This window comes from Schistocerca gregaria, chromosome 7 (genome assembly GCF_023897955.1).
Source record: "Schistocerca gregaria isolate iqSchGreg1 chromosome 7, iqSchGreg1.2, whole genome shotgun sequence".
Taxonomy (NCBI): Eukaryota; Metazoa; Arthropoda; class Insecta; order Orthoptera; family Acrididae; genus Schistocerca; species Schistocerca gregaria.
In genome coordinates this window covers 30,129,413-30,147,598 of record NC_064926.1, presented here as the reverse complement: position 1 = coordinate 30,147,598, position 18,186 = coordinate 30,129,413, and positions in this window count along the sequence as shown.

Genomic DNA, 18,186 nt, shown 5'->3' with positions numbered 1-18,186 from the left:
TTGACTCCTTTATGATACACAACTAGTGAATTATAGTTTCTGGCAGACAAAAACTACACAAAAAGTAGTAGACTGTGTGAGCAACTGGGAGCAAGAAGTATTGCACTATTAAGATAGCGCCTTTTTCGTCACGAGAGGTATTGAATCAGAGAATACCAGTAACCTATGGAAGGAGTAACGATGAATCTCTTAAGATACACAACGAGTGACATATCGCTTCTGGCAGACTGGCCACAGTAAGAAAAAGTGGCAGACTGGGTGAGCAATTGGGACGAGTAACTATGACTCTCTTAAGGTAGCCAATGCCTCGTTACTAGGGGTTTGGATTAAGAAATCTCGAATAACCCCTAGGAGGAGAAACGTTGACTCTTATATGGTACACAACTAGTGAATTATAGTTTCTGGCACACAAAAACTACACAAAAAGTAGTAGACTGTGTGAGCAACTGGGAGGATGAAGTATTGCACTATTAAGATAGCGACTTTTTCGTCACGAGAGGTATTGAATCAGAGAATACCAGTAACCTATGGAAGGAGTAACGATGAATATCTTAAGATACACAACGAGTGACATATCGCTTCTGGCAGACTGGCCACAGTAAGAAAAAGTGGCAGACTGGGTGAGCAATTGGGACGAGTAACTATGACTCTCTTAAGGTAGCGAATGCCTCGATACTAGGGGTTTGGATTAAGAAATCTCGAATAACCCCTAGGAGGAGAAACGTTGACTCTTTTATGGTACACAACTAGTGAATTATAGTTTCTGGCACACAAAAACTACACAAAAAGTAGTAGACTGTGTGAGCAACTGGGAGGATGAAGTATTGCACTATTAAGATAGCGACTTTTTCGTCACGAGAGGTATTGAATCAGAGAATACCAGTAACCTATGGAAGGAGTAACGATGAATATCTTAAGATACACAACGAGTGACATATCGCTTCTGGCAGACTGGCCACAGTAAGAAAAAGTGGCAGACTGGGTGAGCAATGGGGACGAGTAACTATGACTCTTCTAAGGTACCCAATGCCTCGTTACTAGGGGTTTGGATTAAGAAATCTCGAATAACCCCTAGGAGGAGAAACGATGACTCTTTTATGATACACAACTAGTGACATATCGCTTCTGGCAGACTGGCAAGTACACAAAAAGTAGGAAACAGTGTGAGCAACTGGGACTAAGAAGTATGGCACTATTAAGAAAGCCAATGTTTCGTCACGAGAGGTATTGAATCAGAGAATACGAGTAACCTATGGAGGGAGTAACGATGAATCTCTTAAGATACACAACGAGCGACATATCGCTTCTGGCAGACTGGCCACAGTAAGAAAAAGTGGCAGACTGGGTGAGCAATGGGGACGAGTAACTATGACTCTCTTAAGGTAGCCAATGCCTCGTTACTAGGGGTTTATATTAAGAAATCTCGAATAAACCCTAGGAGGAGAAACGATGACACTTTTATGATACACAAGTAGTGAATTATAGTTTCTGGCAGACAAAAACTACACAAAACGTCGTAGATAGTGTGAGCAACTGGGAGGAAGAAGTATTGCACTATTAAGATAGCGACTTTTTCGTCACGAGAGGTATTGAATCAGAGAATACCAGTAACCTATGGAGGGAGTAACGATGAATCTCTTAAGATACACAACGAGTGACATATCGCTTCTGGCTGACTGGCCACAGTAAGAAAAAGTGGCAGACAGGGTGAGCAATTGTAACGAGTAACTATGACTCTCTTAAGGTAGCCAATGCCTCGTTACTAGGGGTTTGGATTAAGTAATCTCGAATAACCCCTAGGAGGAGAAACGATGACTCTTTTATGATACACAACTAGTGACATATCGCTTCTGGCAGACTGGCCACAGTAAGAACAAGTGGCAGACTGGGTGAGCAATTTGGACGAGTAACTATGACTCTCTTAAGGTAGCCAATGCCTGGTTACTAGGGGTTTGGATTAAGAAATCTCGAATAATCCCTAGGAGGTGAAACGATGACTCTTTTTTGATACACAACTAGTGACATATCGCTTCTGGCAGACTGGCAAGTACACAAAAAGTAGTAAACTGTGTGAGCAACTGGGAGGAAGAAGTATGGCACTATTAAGAAAGCCAATGTTTCGTCACGAGAGGTATTGAATCAGAGAATACGAGTAACCTATGGAGGGAGTAACGATGAATCTCTTAAGATACACAACGAGTGACATATCGCTTCTGGCAGACTGGCCACAGTAAGAAAAAGTGGCAGACTGGGTGAGCAATTGGGACGAGTAACTATGACTCTCTTAAGGTAGCCAATGCCTCGTTACCAGGGGTTTGGATTAAGAAATCTCGAATAACCCCTAGGAGGAGAAACGATGACTCTTTTATGATACACAACTAGTGACATATCTCTTCTGGCAGACTGGCAAGTACACAAAAAGTAGGAAACAGTGTGAGCAACTGGGAGGAAGAAGTATTGCACTATTAAGATAGTGACTTTTTCGTCACGAGAGGTATTGAATCAGAGAATACGAGTAACCTATGGAGGGAGTAACGATGAATCTCTTAAGATACACAACGAGTGACATATCGCTTCTGGCAGACTGGCCAGAGTAAGAAAAAGTGGCAGACTGGGTGAGCAATTGGGACGAGTAACTATGAATCTCTTAAGGTAGCCAATGCCTCGTTACTAGGGGTTTGGATTAAGAAATCTCGAATAACCCCTAGGAGGAGAAACGTTGACTCCTTTATGATACACAACTAGTGAATTATAGTTTCTGGCAGACAAAAACTACACAAAAAGTAGTAGACTGTGTGAGCAACTGGGAGCAAGAAGTATTGCACTATTAAGATAGCGCCTTTTTCGTCACGAGAGGTATTGAATCAGAGAATACCAGTAACCTATGGAAGGAGTAACGATGAATCTCTTAAGATACACAACGAGTGACATATCGCTTCTGGCAGACTGGCCACAGTAAGAAAAAGTGGCAGACTGGGTGAGCAATTGGGACGAGTAACTATGACTCTCTTAAGGTAGCCAATGCCTCGTTACTAGGGGTTTGGATTAAGAAATCTCGAATAACCCCTAGGAGGAGAAACGTTGACTCTTATATGGTACACAACTAGTGAATTATAGTTTCTGGCACACAAAAACTACACAAAAAGTAGTAGACTGTGTGAGCAACTGGGAGGATGAAGTATTGCACTATTAAGATAGCGACTTTTTCGTCACGAGAGGTATTGAATCAGAGAATACCAGTAACCTATGGAAGGAGTAACGATGAATATCTTAAGATACACAACGAGTGACATATCGCTTCTGGCAGACTGGCCACAGTAAGAAAAAGTGGCAGACTGGGTGAGCAATTGGGACGAGTAACTATGACTCTCTTAAGGTAGCGAATGCCTCGATACTAGGGGTTTGGATTAAGAAATCTCGAATAACCCCTAGGAGGAGAAACGTTGACTCTTTTATGGTACACAACTAGTGAATTATAGTTTCTGGCACACAAAAACTACACAAAAAGTAGTAGACTGTGTGAGCAACTGGGAGGATGAAGTATTGCACTATTAAGATAGCGACTTTTTCGTCACGAGAGGTATTGAATCAGAGAATACCAGTAACCTATGGAAGGAGTAACGATGAATATCTTAAGATACACAACGAGTGACATATCGCTTCTGGCAGACTGGCCACAGTAAGAAAAAGTGGCAGACTGGGTGAGCAATGGGGACGAGTAACTATGACTCTTCTAAGGTACCCAATGCCTCGTTACTAGGGGTTTGGATTAAGAAATCTCGAATAACCCCTAGGAGGAGAAACGATGACTCTTTTATGATACACAACTAGTGACATATCGCTTCTGGCAGACTGGCAAGTACACAAAAAGTAGGAAACAGTGTGAGCAACTGGGACTAAGAAGTATGGCACTATTAAGAAAGCCAATGTTTCGTCACGAGAGGTATTGAATCAGAGAATACGAGTAACCTATGGAGGGAGTAACGATGAATCTCTTAAGATACACAACGAGCGACATATCGCTTCTGGCAGACTGGCCACAGTAAGAAAAAGTGGCAGACTGGGTGAGCAATGGGGACGAGTAACTATGACTCTCTTAAGGTAGCCAATGCCTCGTTACTAGGGGTTTATATTAAGAAATCTCGAATAAACCCTAGGAGGAGAAACGATGACACTTTTATGATACACAAGTAGTGAATTATAGTTTCTGGCAGACAAAAACTACACAAAACGTCGTAGATAGTGTGAGCAACTGGGAGGAAGAAGTATTGCACTATTAAGATAGCGACTTTTTCGTCACGAGAGGTATTGAATCAGAGAATACCAGTAACCTATGGAGGGAGTAACGATGAATCTCTTAAGATACACAACGAGTGACATATCGCTTCTGGCTGACTGGCCACAGTAAGAAAAAGTGGCAGACAGGGTGAGCAATTGTAACGAGTAACTATGACTCTCTTAAGGTAGCCAATGCCTCGTTACTAGGGGTTTGGATTAAGTAATCTCGAATAACCCCTAGGAGGAGAAACGATGACTCTTTTATGATACACAACTAGTGACATATCGCTTCTGGCAGACTGGCCACAGTAAGAACAAGTGGCAGACTGGGTGAGCAATTTGGACGAGTAACTATGACTCTCTTAAGGTAGCCAATGCCTGGTTACTAGGGGTTTGGATTAAGAAATCTCGAATAATCCCTAGGAGGTGAAACGATGACTCTTTTTTGATACACAACTAGTGACATATCGCTTCTGGCAGACTGGCAAGTACACAAAAAGTAGTAAACTGTGTGAGCAACTGGGAGGAAGAAGTATGGCACTATTAAGAAAGCCAATGTTTCGTCACGAGAGGTATTGAATCAGAGAATACGAGTAACCTATGGAGGGAGTAACGATGAATCTCTTAAGATACACAACGAGTGACATATCGCTTCTGGCAGACTGGCCACAGTAAGAAAAAGTGGCAGACTGGGTGAGCAATTGGGACGAGTAACTATGACTCTCTTAAGGTAGCCAATGCCTCGTTACTAGGGGTTTGGATTAAGAAATCTCTAATAACCCCTAGGAGGAGAAACGATGACTCTTTTATGATACACAACTAGTGACACATCTCTTCTGGCAGACTGGCAAGTACACAAAAAGTAGGAAACAGTGTGAGCAACTGGGAGGAAGAAGTATTGCACTATTAAGATAGTGACTTTTTCGTCACGAGAGGTATTGAATCAGAGAATACGAGTAACCTATGGAGGGAGTAACGATGAATCTCTTAAGATACACAACGAGTGACATATCGCTTCTGGCAGACTGGCCAGAGTAAGAAAAAGTGGCAGACTGGGTGAGCAATTGGGACGAGTAACTATGAATCTCTTAAGGTAGCCAATGCCTCGTTACTAGGGGTTTGGATTAAGAAATCTCGAATAACCCCTAGGAGGAGAAACGTTGACTCCTTTATGATACACAACTAGTGAATTATAGTTTCTGGCAGACAAAAACTACACAAAAAGTAGTAGACTGTGTGAGCAACTGGGAGCAAGAAGTATTGCACTATTAAGATAGCGTCTTTTTCGTCACGAGAGGTATTGAATCAGAGAATACCAGTAACCTATGGAAGGAGTAACGATGAATCTCTTAAGATACACAACGAGTGACATATCGCTTCTGACAGACTGGCCACAGTAAGAAAAAGTGGCAGACTGGGTGAGCAATTGGGACGAGTAACTATGACTCTCTTAAGGTAGCCAATGCCTCGTTACTAGGGGTTTGGATTAAGAAATCTCGAATAACCCCTAGGAGGAGAAACGTTGACTCTTTTATGGTACACAACTAGTAAATTATAGTTTCTGGCACACAAAAACTACACAAAAAGTAGTAGACTGTGTGAGCAACTGGGAGGATGAAGTATTGCACTATTAAGATAGCGACTTTTTCGTCACGAGAGGTATTGAATCAGAGAATACCAGTAACCTATGGAAGGAGTAACGATGAATATCTTAAGATACACAACGAGTGACATATCGCTTCTGGCAGACTGGCCACAGTAAGAAAAAGTGGCAGACTGGGTGAGCAATGGGGACGAGTAACTATGACTCTTCTAAGGTACCCAATGCCTCGTTACTAGGGGTTTGGATTAAGAAATCTCGAATAACCCCTAGGAGGAGAAACGATGACTCTTTTATGATACACAACTAGTGACATATGGCTTCTGGCAGACTGGCAAGTACACAAAAAGTAGGAAACAGTGTGAGCAACTGGGACTAAGAAGTATGGCACTATTAAGAAAGCCAATGTTTCGTCACGAGAGGTATTGAATCAGAGAATACGAGTAACCTATGGAGGGAGTAACGATGAATCTCTTAAGATACACAACGAGCGACATATCGCTTCTGGCAGACTGGCCACAGTAAGAAAAAGTGGCAGACTGGGTGAGCAATGGGGACGAGTAACTATGACTCTCTTAAGGTAGCCAATGCCTCGTTACTAGGGGTTTGGATTAAGAAATCTCGAATAACCCCTAGGAGGAGAAACGATGACACTTTTATGATACACAAGTAGTGAATTATAGTTTCTGGCAGACAAAAACTACACAAAACGTCGTAGATAGTGTGAGCAACTGGGAGGAAGAAGTATTGCACTATTAAGATAGCGACTTTTTCGTCACGAGAGGTATTGAATCAGAGAATACCAGTAACCTATGGAGGGAGTAACGATGAATCTCTTAAGATACACAACGAGTGACATATCGCTTCTGGCTGACTGGCCACAGTAAGAAAAAGTGGCAGACAGGGTGAGCAATTGTAACGAGTAACTATGACTCTCTTAAGGTAGCCAATGCCTCGTTACTAGGGGTTTGGATTAAGTAATCTCGAATAACCCCTAGGAGGAGAAACGATGACTCTTTTATGATACACAACTAGTGACATATCGCTTCTGGCAGACTGGCCACAGTAAGAACAAGTGGCAGACTGGGTGAGCAATTTAGACGAATAACTATGACTCTCTTAAGGTAGCCAATGCCTGGTTACTAGGGGTTTGGATTAAGAAATCTCGAATAATCCCTAGGAGGTGAAACGATGACTCTTTTTTGATACACAACTAGTGACATATCGCTTCTGGCAGACTGGCAAGTACACAAAAAGTAGTAAACTGTGTGAGCAACTGGGAGGAAGAAGTATGGCACTATTAAGAAAGCCAATGTTTCGTCACGAGAGGTATTGAATCAGAGAATACGAGTAACCTATGGAGGGAGTAACGATGAATCTCTTAAGATACACAACGAGTGACATATCGCTTCTGGCAGACTGGCCACAGTAAGAAAAAGTGGCAGACTGGGTGAGCAATTGGGACGAGTAACTATGACTCTCTTAAGGTAGCCAATGCCTCGTTACTAGGGGTTTGGATTAAGAAATCTCGAATAACCCCTAGGAGGAGAAACGATGACTCTTTTATGATACACAACTAGTGACATATCTCTTCTGGCAGACTGGCAAGTACACAAAAAGTAGGAAACAGTGTGAGCAACTGGGAGGAAGAAGTATTGCACTATTAAGATAGCGACTTTTTGTCACGAGAGGTATTGAATCAGAGAATACCAGTAATCTATGGAAGGAGTAACGATGAATCTCTTAAGATACACAACGAGTGACATATCGCTTCTGGCAGACTGGCCACAGTAAGAAAAAGTGGCAGACTGGGTGAGCAATTGGGACGAGCAACTATGACTCTCTTAAGGTAGCCAATGCCTCGTTACTAGGGGTTTGGATTAAGAAATCTCGAATAACCCCTAGGAGGAGAAACGTTGACTCCTTTATGATACACAACTAGTGAATTATAGTTTCTGGCAGACAAAAACTACACAAAAAGTAGTAGACTGTGTGAGCAACTGGGAGCAAGAAGTATTGCACTATTAAGATAGCCCCTTTTTCGTCACGAGAGGTATTGAATCAGAGAATACCAGTAACCTATGGAAGGAGTAACGATGAATCTCTTAAGATACACAACGAGTGACATATCGCTTCTGGCAGACTGGCCACAGTAAGAAAAAGTCGCAGACTGGGTGAGCAATTGGGACGAGCAACTATGACTCTCTTAAGGTAGCCAATGCCTCGTTACTAGGGGTTTGGATTAACAAATCTCGAATAACCCCTAGGAGGAGAAACGTTGACTCCTTTATGATACACAACTAGTGAATTATAGTTTCTGGCAGACAAAAACTACACAAAAAGTAGTAGACTGTGTGAGCAACTGGGAGAAAGAAGTATTGCACTATTAAGATAGCGCCTTTTTCGTCACGAGAGGTATTGAATCAGAGAATACCAGTAACCTATGGAAGGAGTAACGATGAATCTCTTAAGATACACAACGAGTGACATATCGCTTCTGGCAGACTGGCCACAGTAAGAAAATGTGGCAGACTGGGTGAGCAATTGGGACGAGCAACTATGACTCTCTTAAGGTAGCCAATGCCTCGTTACTAGGGGTTTGGATTAACAAATCTCGAACAACCCCTAGGAGGAGAAACGTTGACTCCTTTATGATACACAACTAGTGAATTATAGTTTCTGGCAGACAAAAACTACACAAAAAGTAGTAGACTGTGTGAGCAACTGGGAGCAGGAAGTATTGCACTATTAAGATAGCGCCTTTTTCGTCACGAGAGGTATTGAATCAGAGAATACCAGTAACCTATGGAAGGAGTAACGATGAATCTCTTAAGATACACAACGAGTGACATATCGCTTCTGGCAGACTGGCCACAGTAAGAAAAAGTGGCAGACTGGGTGAGCAATGGGGACGAGTAACTATGACTCTCTTAAGGTACCCAATGCCTCGTTACTAGAGGTTTGGATTAAGAAATCTCGGATAACCCCTAGGAAGAGAAACGATGACTCTTTTATGATACACAACTAGTGACATATCGCTTCTGGCAGACTGGGAAGTACACAAAAAGTAGAAAACAGTGTGAGCAACTGGGACTAAGAAGTATGGCACTATTAAGAAAGCCAATGTTTCGTCTTGAGAGGTATTGAATCAGAGAATACGAGTAACCTATGGAGGGAGTAACGATGAATCTCTTAAGATACACAACGAGTGACACATCGCTTCTGGCAGACTGGCCACAGTAAGAATAAGTGGCAGACTGGGTGAGCAATTGGGACTAGTAACTATGACTCTCTTAAGGTAGCCAATGCCTCGTTACTAGGGGTTTGGATTAAGAAATCTCGAATAACCCCTAGGAGGAGAAACGATGACACTTTTATGATACACAAGTAGTGAATTATAGTTTCTGGCAGACAAAAAATACACAAAACGTCGTAGATAGTGTGAGCAACTGGGAGGAAGAAGTATTGCACTATTAAGATAGCGACTTTTTCGTCACGAGAGGTATTGAATCAGAGAATACCAGTAACCTATGGAAGGAGTAACGATGAATCTCTTAAGATACACAACGAGTGACATATCGCTTCTGGCAGACTGGCCACAGTAAGAAAAAGTGGCAGACAGGGTGAGCAATTGTAACGAGTAACTATGACTCTCTTAAGGTAGCCAATGCCTCGTTACTAGGGGTTTGGATTAAGTAATCTCGAATAACCCCTAGGAGGAGAAACGATGACTCTTTTATGATACACAGCTAGTGACATATCGCTTCTGGCAGACTGGCCACAGTAAGAACAAGTGGCAGACTGGGTGAGCAATTTGGACGAGTAACTATGACTCTCTTAAGGTAGCCAATGCCTCGTTACTAGGGGTTTGGATTAAGAAATCTCGAATAATCCCTAGGAGGTGAAACGATGACGCTTTTTTGATACACAACTAGTGACATATCGCTTCTGGCAGACTGGCAAGTACACAAAAAGTAGTAAACTGTGTGAGCAACTGGGAGGAAGAAGTATGGCACTATTAAGAAAGCCAATGATTCGTCACGAGAGGTATTGAATCAGAGAATACGAGTAACCTATGGAGGGAGTAACGATGAATCTCTTAAGATACACAACGAGTGACATATCGCTTCTGGCAGACTGGCCACAGTAAGAAAAAGTGGCAGACTGGGTGAGCAATTGGGACGAGTAACTATGACTCTCTTAAGGTAGCCAATGCCTCGTTACTAGGGGTTTGGATTAAGAAATCTCGAATAACCCCTAGGAGGAGAAACGATGACTCTTTTATGATACACAACTAGTGACATATCTCTTCTGGCAGACTGGCAAGTACACAAAAAGTAGGAAACAGTGTGAGCAACTGGGAGGAAGAAGTATTGCACTATTAAGATAGTGACTTTATCGTCACGAGAGGTATTGAATCAGAGAATACGAGTAACCTATGGAGGGAGTAACGATGAATCTCTTAAGATACACAACGAGTGACATATCGCTTCTGGCAGACTGGCCAGAGTAAGAAAAAGTGGCAGACTGGGTGAGCAATTGGGACGAGTAACTATGAATCTCTTAAGGTAGCCAATGCCTCGTTACTAGGGGTTTGGATTAAGAAATCTCGAATAACCCCTAGGAGGAGAAACGTTGACTCCTTTATGATACACAACTAGTGAATTATAGTTTCTGGCAGACAAAAACTACACAAAAAGTAGTAGACTGTGTGAGCAACTGGGAGCAAGAAGTATTGCACTATTAAGATAGCGCCTTTTTCGTCACGAGAGGTATTGAATCAGAGAATACCAGTAACCTATGGAAGGAGTAACGATGAATCTCTTAAGATACACAACGAGTGACATATCGCTTCTGGCAGACTGGCCACAGTAAGAAAAAGTGGCAGACTGGGTGAGCAATTGGGACGAGTAACTATGACTCTCTTAAGGTAGCCAATGCCTCGTTACTAGGGGTTTGGATTAAGAAATCTCGAATAACCCCTAGGAGGAGAAACGTTGACTCTTTTATGGTACACAACTAGTGAATTATAGTTTCTGGCACACAAAAACTACACAAAAAGTAGTAGACTGTGTGAGCAACTGGGAGGATGAAGTATTGCACTATTAAGATAGCGACTTTTTCGTCACGAGAGGTATTGAATCAGAGAATACCAGTAACCTATGGAAGGAGTAACGATGAATATCTTAAGATACACAACGAGTGACATATCGCTTCTGGCAGACTGGCCACAGTAAGAAAAAGTGGCAGACTGGGTGAGCAATGGGTACGAGTAACTATGACTCTTCTAAGGTACCCAATGCCTCGTTACTAGGGGTTTGGATTAAGAAATCTCGAATAACCCCTAGGAGGAGAAACGATGACTCTTTTATGATACACAACTAGTGACATATCGCTTTTGGCAGACTGGCAAGTACACAAAAAGTAGGAAACAGTGTGAGCAACTGGGACTAAGAAGTATGGCACTATTAAGGAAGCCAATGTTTCGTCACGAGAGGAATTGAATCAGAGAATACCAGTAACCTATGGAAGGAGTAACGATGAATATCTTAAGATACACAACGAGTGACATATCGCTTCTGGCAGACTTTCCACAGTAAGAAAAAGTGGCAGACTGGGTGAGCAATGGGGACAAGTAACTATGACTCTCTTAAGGTACCCAATGCCTCGTTACTAGGGGTTTGGATTAAGAAATCTCGAATAACCCCTAGGAGGAGAAACGATGACTCTTTTATGATACACAACTAGTGACATATCGCTTTTGGCAGACTGGCAAGTACACAAAAAGTAGGAAACAGTGTAAGCAACTGGGACTAAGAAGTATGGCACTATTAAGAAAGCCAATGTTTCGTCACGAGAGGTATTGAATCAGAGAATACGAGTAACCTATGGAGGGAGTAACGATGAATCTCTCGAGATACACAACGAGTGACATATCGCTTCTGGCAGACTTGCCACAGTAAGAAAAAGTGGCAGACTGGGTGAGCAATTGGGACGAGTAACTATGACTCTCTTAAGGTAGCCAATGCCTCGTTACTAGGGGTTTGGATTAAGAAATCTCGAATAACCCCTAGGAGGAGAAACGATGACTCTTTTATGATACACAACTAGTGACATATCTCTTATGGCAGACTGGCAAGTACACAAAAAGTAGGAAACAGTGTGAGTTACTGGGAGGAAGAAGTATTGCACTATTAAGATAGCGACTTTTTCGTCACGAGAGGTATTGAATCAGAGAATACCAGTAATCTATGGAAGGAGTAACGGTGAATCTCTTAAGATACACAACGAGTGACATATCGCTTCTGGCAGACTGGCCACAGTAAGAAATAGTGGCAGACTGTGTGAGCAATTGAGACGAGCAACTATGACTCTCTTAAGGTAGCCAATGCCTCGTTACTAGGGGTTTGGATTAAGAAATCTCGAATAACCCCTAGGAGGAGAAACGTTGACTCCTTTATGATACACAACTAGTGAATTATAGTTTCTGGCAGACAAAAACTACACAAAAAGTAGTAGACTGTGTGAGCAACTGGGAGCAAGAAGTATTGCACTATTAAGATAGCGACTTTTTCGTCACGAGAGGTATTGAATCAGAGAATACCAGTAATCTATGGAAGGAGTAACGATGAATCTCTTAAGATACACAACGAGTGACATATCGCTTCTGGCAGACTGGCCACAGTAAGAAAAAGTGGCAGACTGGGTGAGCAATTGCGACGAGTAACTATGACTCTCTTAAGGTAGCCAATGCCTCGTTACTAGGGGTTTGGATTAAGTAATCTCGAATAACCCCTAGGAGGAGAAACGGTGACTCTTTTATGATACACAACTAGTGACATATCGCTTCTGGCAGACTGGCCACAGTAAGAACAAGTGGCAGACTGGGTGAGCAATTTGGACGAGTAACTATGACTCTCTTAAGGTAGCCAATGCCTCGTTACTAGGGGTTTGGATTAAGAAATCTCGAATAATCCCTAGGAGGTGAAACGATGACTCTTTTATGATACACAACTAGTGACATATCGCTTCTGGCAGACTGGCAATACACAAAAAGTAGGAAACAGTGTGAGCAACTGGGACTAAGAAGTATGGCACTATTAAGAAAGCCAATGTTTCGTCACGAGAGGTATTGAATCAGAGAATACGAGTAACCTATGGAGGGAGTAACGATGAATCTCTTAAGATACACAACGAGTGACACATCGCTTCTGGCAGACTGGCCACAGTAAGAATAAGTGGCAGACTGGGTGAGCAATTGGGACGAGTAACTATGACTCTCTTAAGGTAGCCAATGCCTCGTTACTAGGGGTTTGGATTAAGAAAACTCGAATAACCCCTAGGAGGAGAAACGATGACACTTTTATGTTACACAAGTAGTGAATTATAGTTTCTGGCAGACAAAAACTACACAAAACGTCGTAGATAGTGTGAGCAACTGGGAGGAAGAAGTATTGCACTATTAAGATAGCGACTTTTTCGTCACGAGAGGTATTGAATCAGAGAATACCAGTAACCTATGGAAGGAGTAACGATGAATCTCTTAAGATACACAACGAGTGACATATCGCTTCTGGCTGACTGGCCACAGTAAGAAAAAGTGGCAGACAGGGTGAGCAATTGTAACGAGTAACTATGAATCTCTTAAGGTACCCAATGCCTCGTTACTAGGGGTTTGGATTAAGTAATCTCGAATAACCCCTAGGAGGAGAAACGATGACTCTTTTATGATACACAACTAGTGACATATCGCTTCTGGCAGACTGGCCACAGTAAGAAAAAGTGGCAGACTGGGTGAGCAATTGGGACGAGTAACTATGACTCTCTTAAGGTAGCCAATGCCTCGTTACTAGGGGTTTGGATTAAGAAATCTCGAATAACCCCTAGGAGGAGAAACGATGACTCTTTTATGATACACAACTAGTGACATATCTCTTCTGGCAGACTGGCAAGTACACAAAAAGTAGGAAACAGTGTGAGCAACTGGGAGGAAGAAGTATTGCACTATTAAGATAGCGACTTTTTCGTCACGAGAGGTATTGAATCAGAGAATACCAGTAATCTATGGAAGGAGTAACGATGAATCTCTTAAGATACACAACGAGTGACATATCGCTTCTGGCAGACTGGCCACAGTAAGAAAAAGTGGCAGACTGGGTGAGCAATTGGGACGAGCAACTATGACTCTCTTAAGGTAGCCAATGCCTCGTTACTAGGGGTTTGGATTAAGAAATCTCGAATAACCCCTAGGAGGAGAAACGTTGATTCCTTTATGATACACAACTAGTGAATTATAGTTTCTGGCAGACAAAAACTACATAAAAACTAGTAGACTGTGTGAGCAACTGGGAGCAAGAAGTATTCCACTATTAAGATAGCCCCTTTTTCGTCACGAGAGGTATTGAATCAGAGAATACCAGTAACCTATGGAAGGAGTAACGATGAATCTCTTAAGATACACAACGAGTGACATATCGCTTCTGGCAGACTGGCCACAGTAAGAAAAAGTGGAAGACTGGGTGAGCAATTTGGACGAGTAACTATGACTCTCTTAAGGTAGCCAATGCCTCGTTACTAGGGGTTTGGATTAAGTAATCTCGAATAACCCCTAGGAGGAGAAACGATGACTCTTTTATGATACACAACTAGTGACATATCGCTTCTGGCAGACTGGCCACAGTAAGAACAAGTGGCAGACTGGGTGAGCAATTTGGACGAGTAACTATGACTCTCTTAAGGTAGCCAATGCCTCGTTACTAGGGATTTGGATTAAGAAATCTCGAATAATCCCTAGGAGGTGAAACGATGACTCTTTTATGATACACAACTAGTGACATATCGCTTCTGGCAGACTGGCAAGTACACAAAAAGTAGGAAACAGTGTGAGCAACTGGGACTAAGAAGTATGGCACTATTAAGAAAGCCAATGTTTCGTCACGAGAGGTATGGAATCAGAGAATACGAGTAACCTATGGAGGGAGTAACGATGAATCTCTTAAGATACACAACGAGTGACACATCGCTTCTGGCAGACTGGCCACAGTAAGAATAAGTGGCAGACTGGGTGAGCAATTGGGACGAGTAACTATGACTCTCTTAAGGTAGCCAATGCCTCGTTACTAGGGGTTTGGATTAAGAAATCTCGAATAACCCCTAGGAGGAGAAACGATGACACTTTTATGTTACACAAGTAGTGAATTATAGTTTCTGGCAGACAAAAACTACACAAAACTTCGTAGATAGTGTGAGCAACTGGGAGGAAGAAGTATTGCACTATTAAGATAGCGACTTTTTCGTCACGAGAGGTATTGAATCAGAGAATACCAGTAACCTATGGAAGGAGTAACGATGAATCTCTTAAGATACACAACGAGTTACATATCGCTTCTGGCTGACTGGCCACAGTAAGAAAAAGTGGCAGACAGGGTGAGCAATTGTAACGAGTAACTATGACTCTCTTAAGGTAGCCAATGCCTCGTTACTAGGGGTTTGGATTAAGTAATCTCGAATAACCCCTAGGAGGAGAAACGATGACTCTTTTATGATACACAACTAGTGACATATCGCTTCTGGCAGACTGGCCACAGTAAGAAAAAGTGGCAGACTGGGTGAGCAATTGGGACGAGTAACTATGACTCTCTTAAGGTAGCCAATGCCTCGTTACTAGGGGTTTGGATTAAGAAATCTCGAATAACCCCTAGGAGGAGAAACGATGACTCTTTTATGATACACAACTAGTGACATATCTCTTCTGGCAGACTGGCAAGTACACAAAAAGTAGGAAACAGTGTGAGCAACTGGGAGGAAGAAGTATTGCACTATTAAGATAGCGACTTTTTCGTCACGAGAGGTATTGAATCAGAGAATACCAGTAATCTATGGAAGGAGTAACGATGAATCTCTTAAGATACACAACGAGTGACATATCGCTTCTGGCAGACTGGCCACAGTAAGAAAAAGTGGCAGACTGGGTGAGCAATTGGGACGAGCAACTATGACTCTCTTAAGGTAGCCAATGCCTCGTTACTAGGGGTTTGGATTAAGAAATCTCGAATAACCCCTAGGAGGAGAAACGTTGACTCCTTTATGATACACAACTAGTGAATTATAGTTTCTGGCAGACAAAAACTACACAAAAACTAGTAGACTGTGTGAGCAACTGGGAGCAAGAAGTATTCCACTATTAAGATAGCCCCTTTTTCGTCACGAGAGGTATTGAATCAGAGAATACCAGTAACCTATGGAAGGAGTAACGATGAATCTCTTAAGATACACAACGAGTGACATATCGCTTCTGGCAGACTGGCCACAGTAAGAAAAAGTGGCAGACTGGGTGAGCAATTGGGACGAGTAACTATGACTCTCTTAAGGTAGCCAATGCCTCGTTACTAGGGGTTTGGATTAAGTAATCTCGAATAACCCCTAGGAGGAGAAACGATGACTCTTTTATGATACACAACTAGTGACATATCGCTTCTGGCAGACTGGCCACAGTAAGAACAAGTGGCAGACTGGGTGAGCAATTTGGACGAGTAACTATGACTCTCTTAAGGTAGCCAATGCCTCGTTACTAGGGATTTGGATTAAGAAATCTCGAATAATCCCTAGGAGGTGAAACGATGACTCTTTTATGATACACAACTAGTGACATATCGCTTCTGGCAGAATGGCAAGTACACAAAAAGTAGGAAACAGTGTGAGCAACTGGGACTAAGAAGTATGGCACTATTAAGAAAGCCAATGTTTCGTCACGAGAGGTATTGAATCAGAGAATACGAGTAACCTATGGAGGGAGTAACGATGAATCTCTTAAGATACACAACGAGTGACACATCGCTTCTGGCAGACTGGCCACAGTAAGAATAAGTGGCAGACTGGGTGAGCAATTGGGACGAGTAACTATGACTCTCTTAAGGTAGCCAATGCCTCGTTACTAGGGGTTTGGATTAAGAAATCTCGAATAACCCCTAGGAGGAGAAACGATGACACTTTTATGTTACACAAGTAGTGAATTATAGTTTCTGGCAGACAAATACTACACAAAACGTGGTAGATAGTGTGAGCAAGTGGGAGGAAGAAGTATTGCACTATTAAGATAGCGACTTTTTCGTAACGAGAGGTATTGAATCAGAGAATACCAGTAACCTATGGAAGGAGTAACGATGAATCTCTTAAGATACACAACGAGTGACATATCGCTTCTGGCTGACTGGCCACAGTAAGAAAAAGTGGCAGACAGGGTGAGCAATTGTAACGAGTAACTATGACTCTCTTAAGGTAGCCAATGCCTCGTTACTAGGGGTTTGGATTAAGTAATCTCGAATAACCCCTAGGGGGAGAAACGATGACTCTTTTATGATACACAACTAGTGACATATCGCTTCTGGCAGACTGGCCACAGTAAGAAAAAGTGGCAGACTGGGTGAGCAATTGGGACGAGTAACTATGACTCTCTTAAGGTAGCCAATGCCTCGTTACTAGGGGTTTGGATTAAGAAATCTCGAATAAGCCCTAGGAGGAGAAACGATGACTCTTTTATGATACACAACTAGTGACATATCTCTTCTGGCAGACTGGCAAGTACACAAAAAGTAGGAAACAGTGTGAGCAACAGGGAGGAAGAAGTATTGCACTATTAAGATAGCGACTTTTTCGTCACGAGAGGTATTGAATCAGAGAATACCAGTAATCTATGGAAGGAGTAACGATGAATCTCTTAAGATACACAACGAGTGACATATCGCTTCTGGCAGACTGGCCACAGTAAGAAAAAGTGGCAGACTGGGTGAGCAATTGGGACGAGCAACTATGACTCTCTTAAGGTAGCCAATGCCTCGTTACTAGGGGTTTGGATTAAGAAATCTCGAATAACCCCTAGGAGGAGAAACGTTGACTCCTTTATGATACACAACTAGTGAATTATAGTTTCTGGCAGACAAAAACTACACAAAAACTAGTAGACTGTGTGAGCAACTAAGAGCAAGAAGTATTGCACTATTAAGATAGCCCCTTTTTCGTCACGAGAGGTATTGAATCAGAGAATACCAGTAACCTATGGAAGGAGTAACGATGAATCTCTTAAGATACACAACGAGTGACATATCGCTTCTGGCAGACTGGCCACAGTAAGAAAAAGTGGCAGACTGGGTGAGCAATTGGGACGAGCAACTATGACTCTCTTAAGGTAGCCAATGCCTCGTTACTAGGGGTTTGGATTAACAAATCTCGAATAAACCCTAGGAGGAGAAACGTTGACTCCTTTATGATACACAACTAGTGAATTACAGTTTCTGGCAGACAAAAACTAC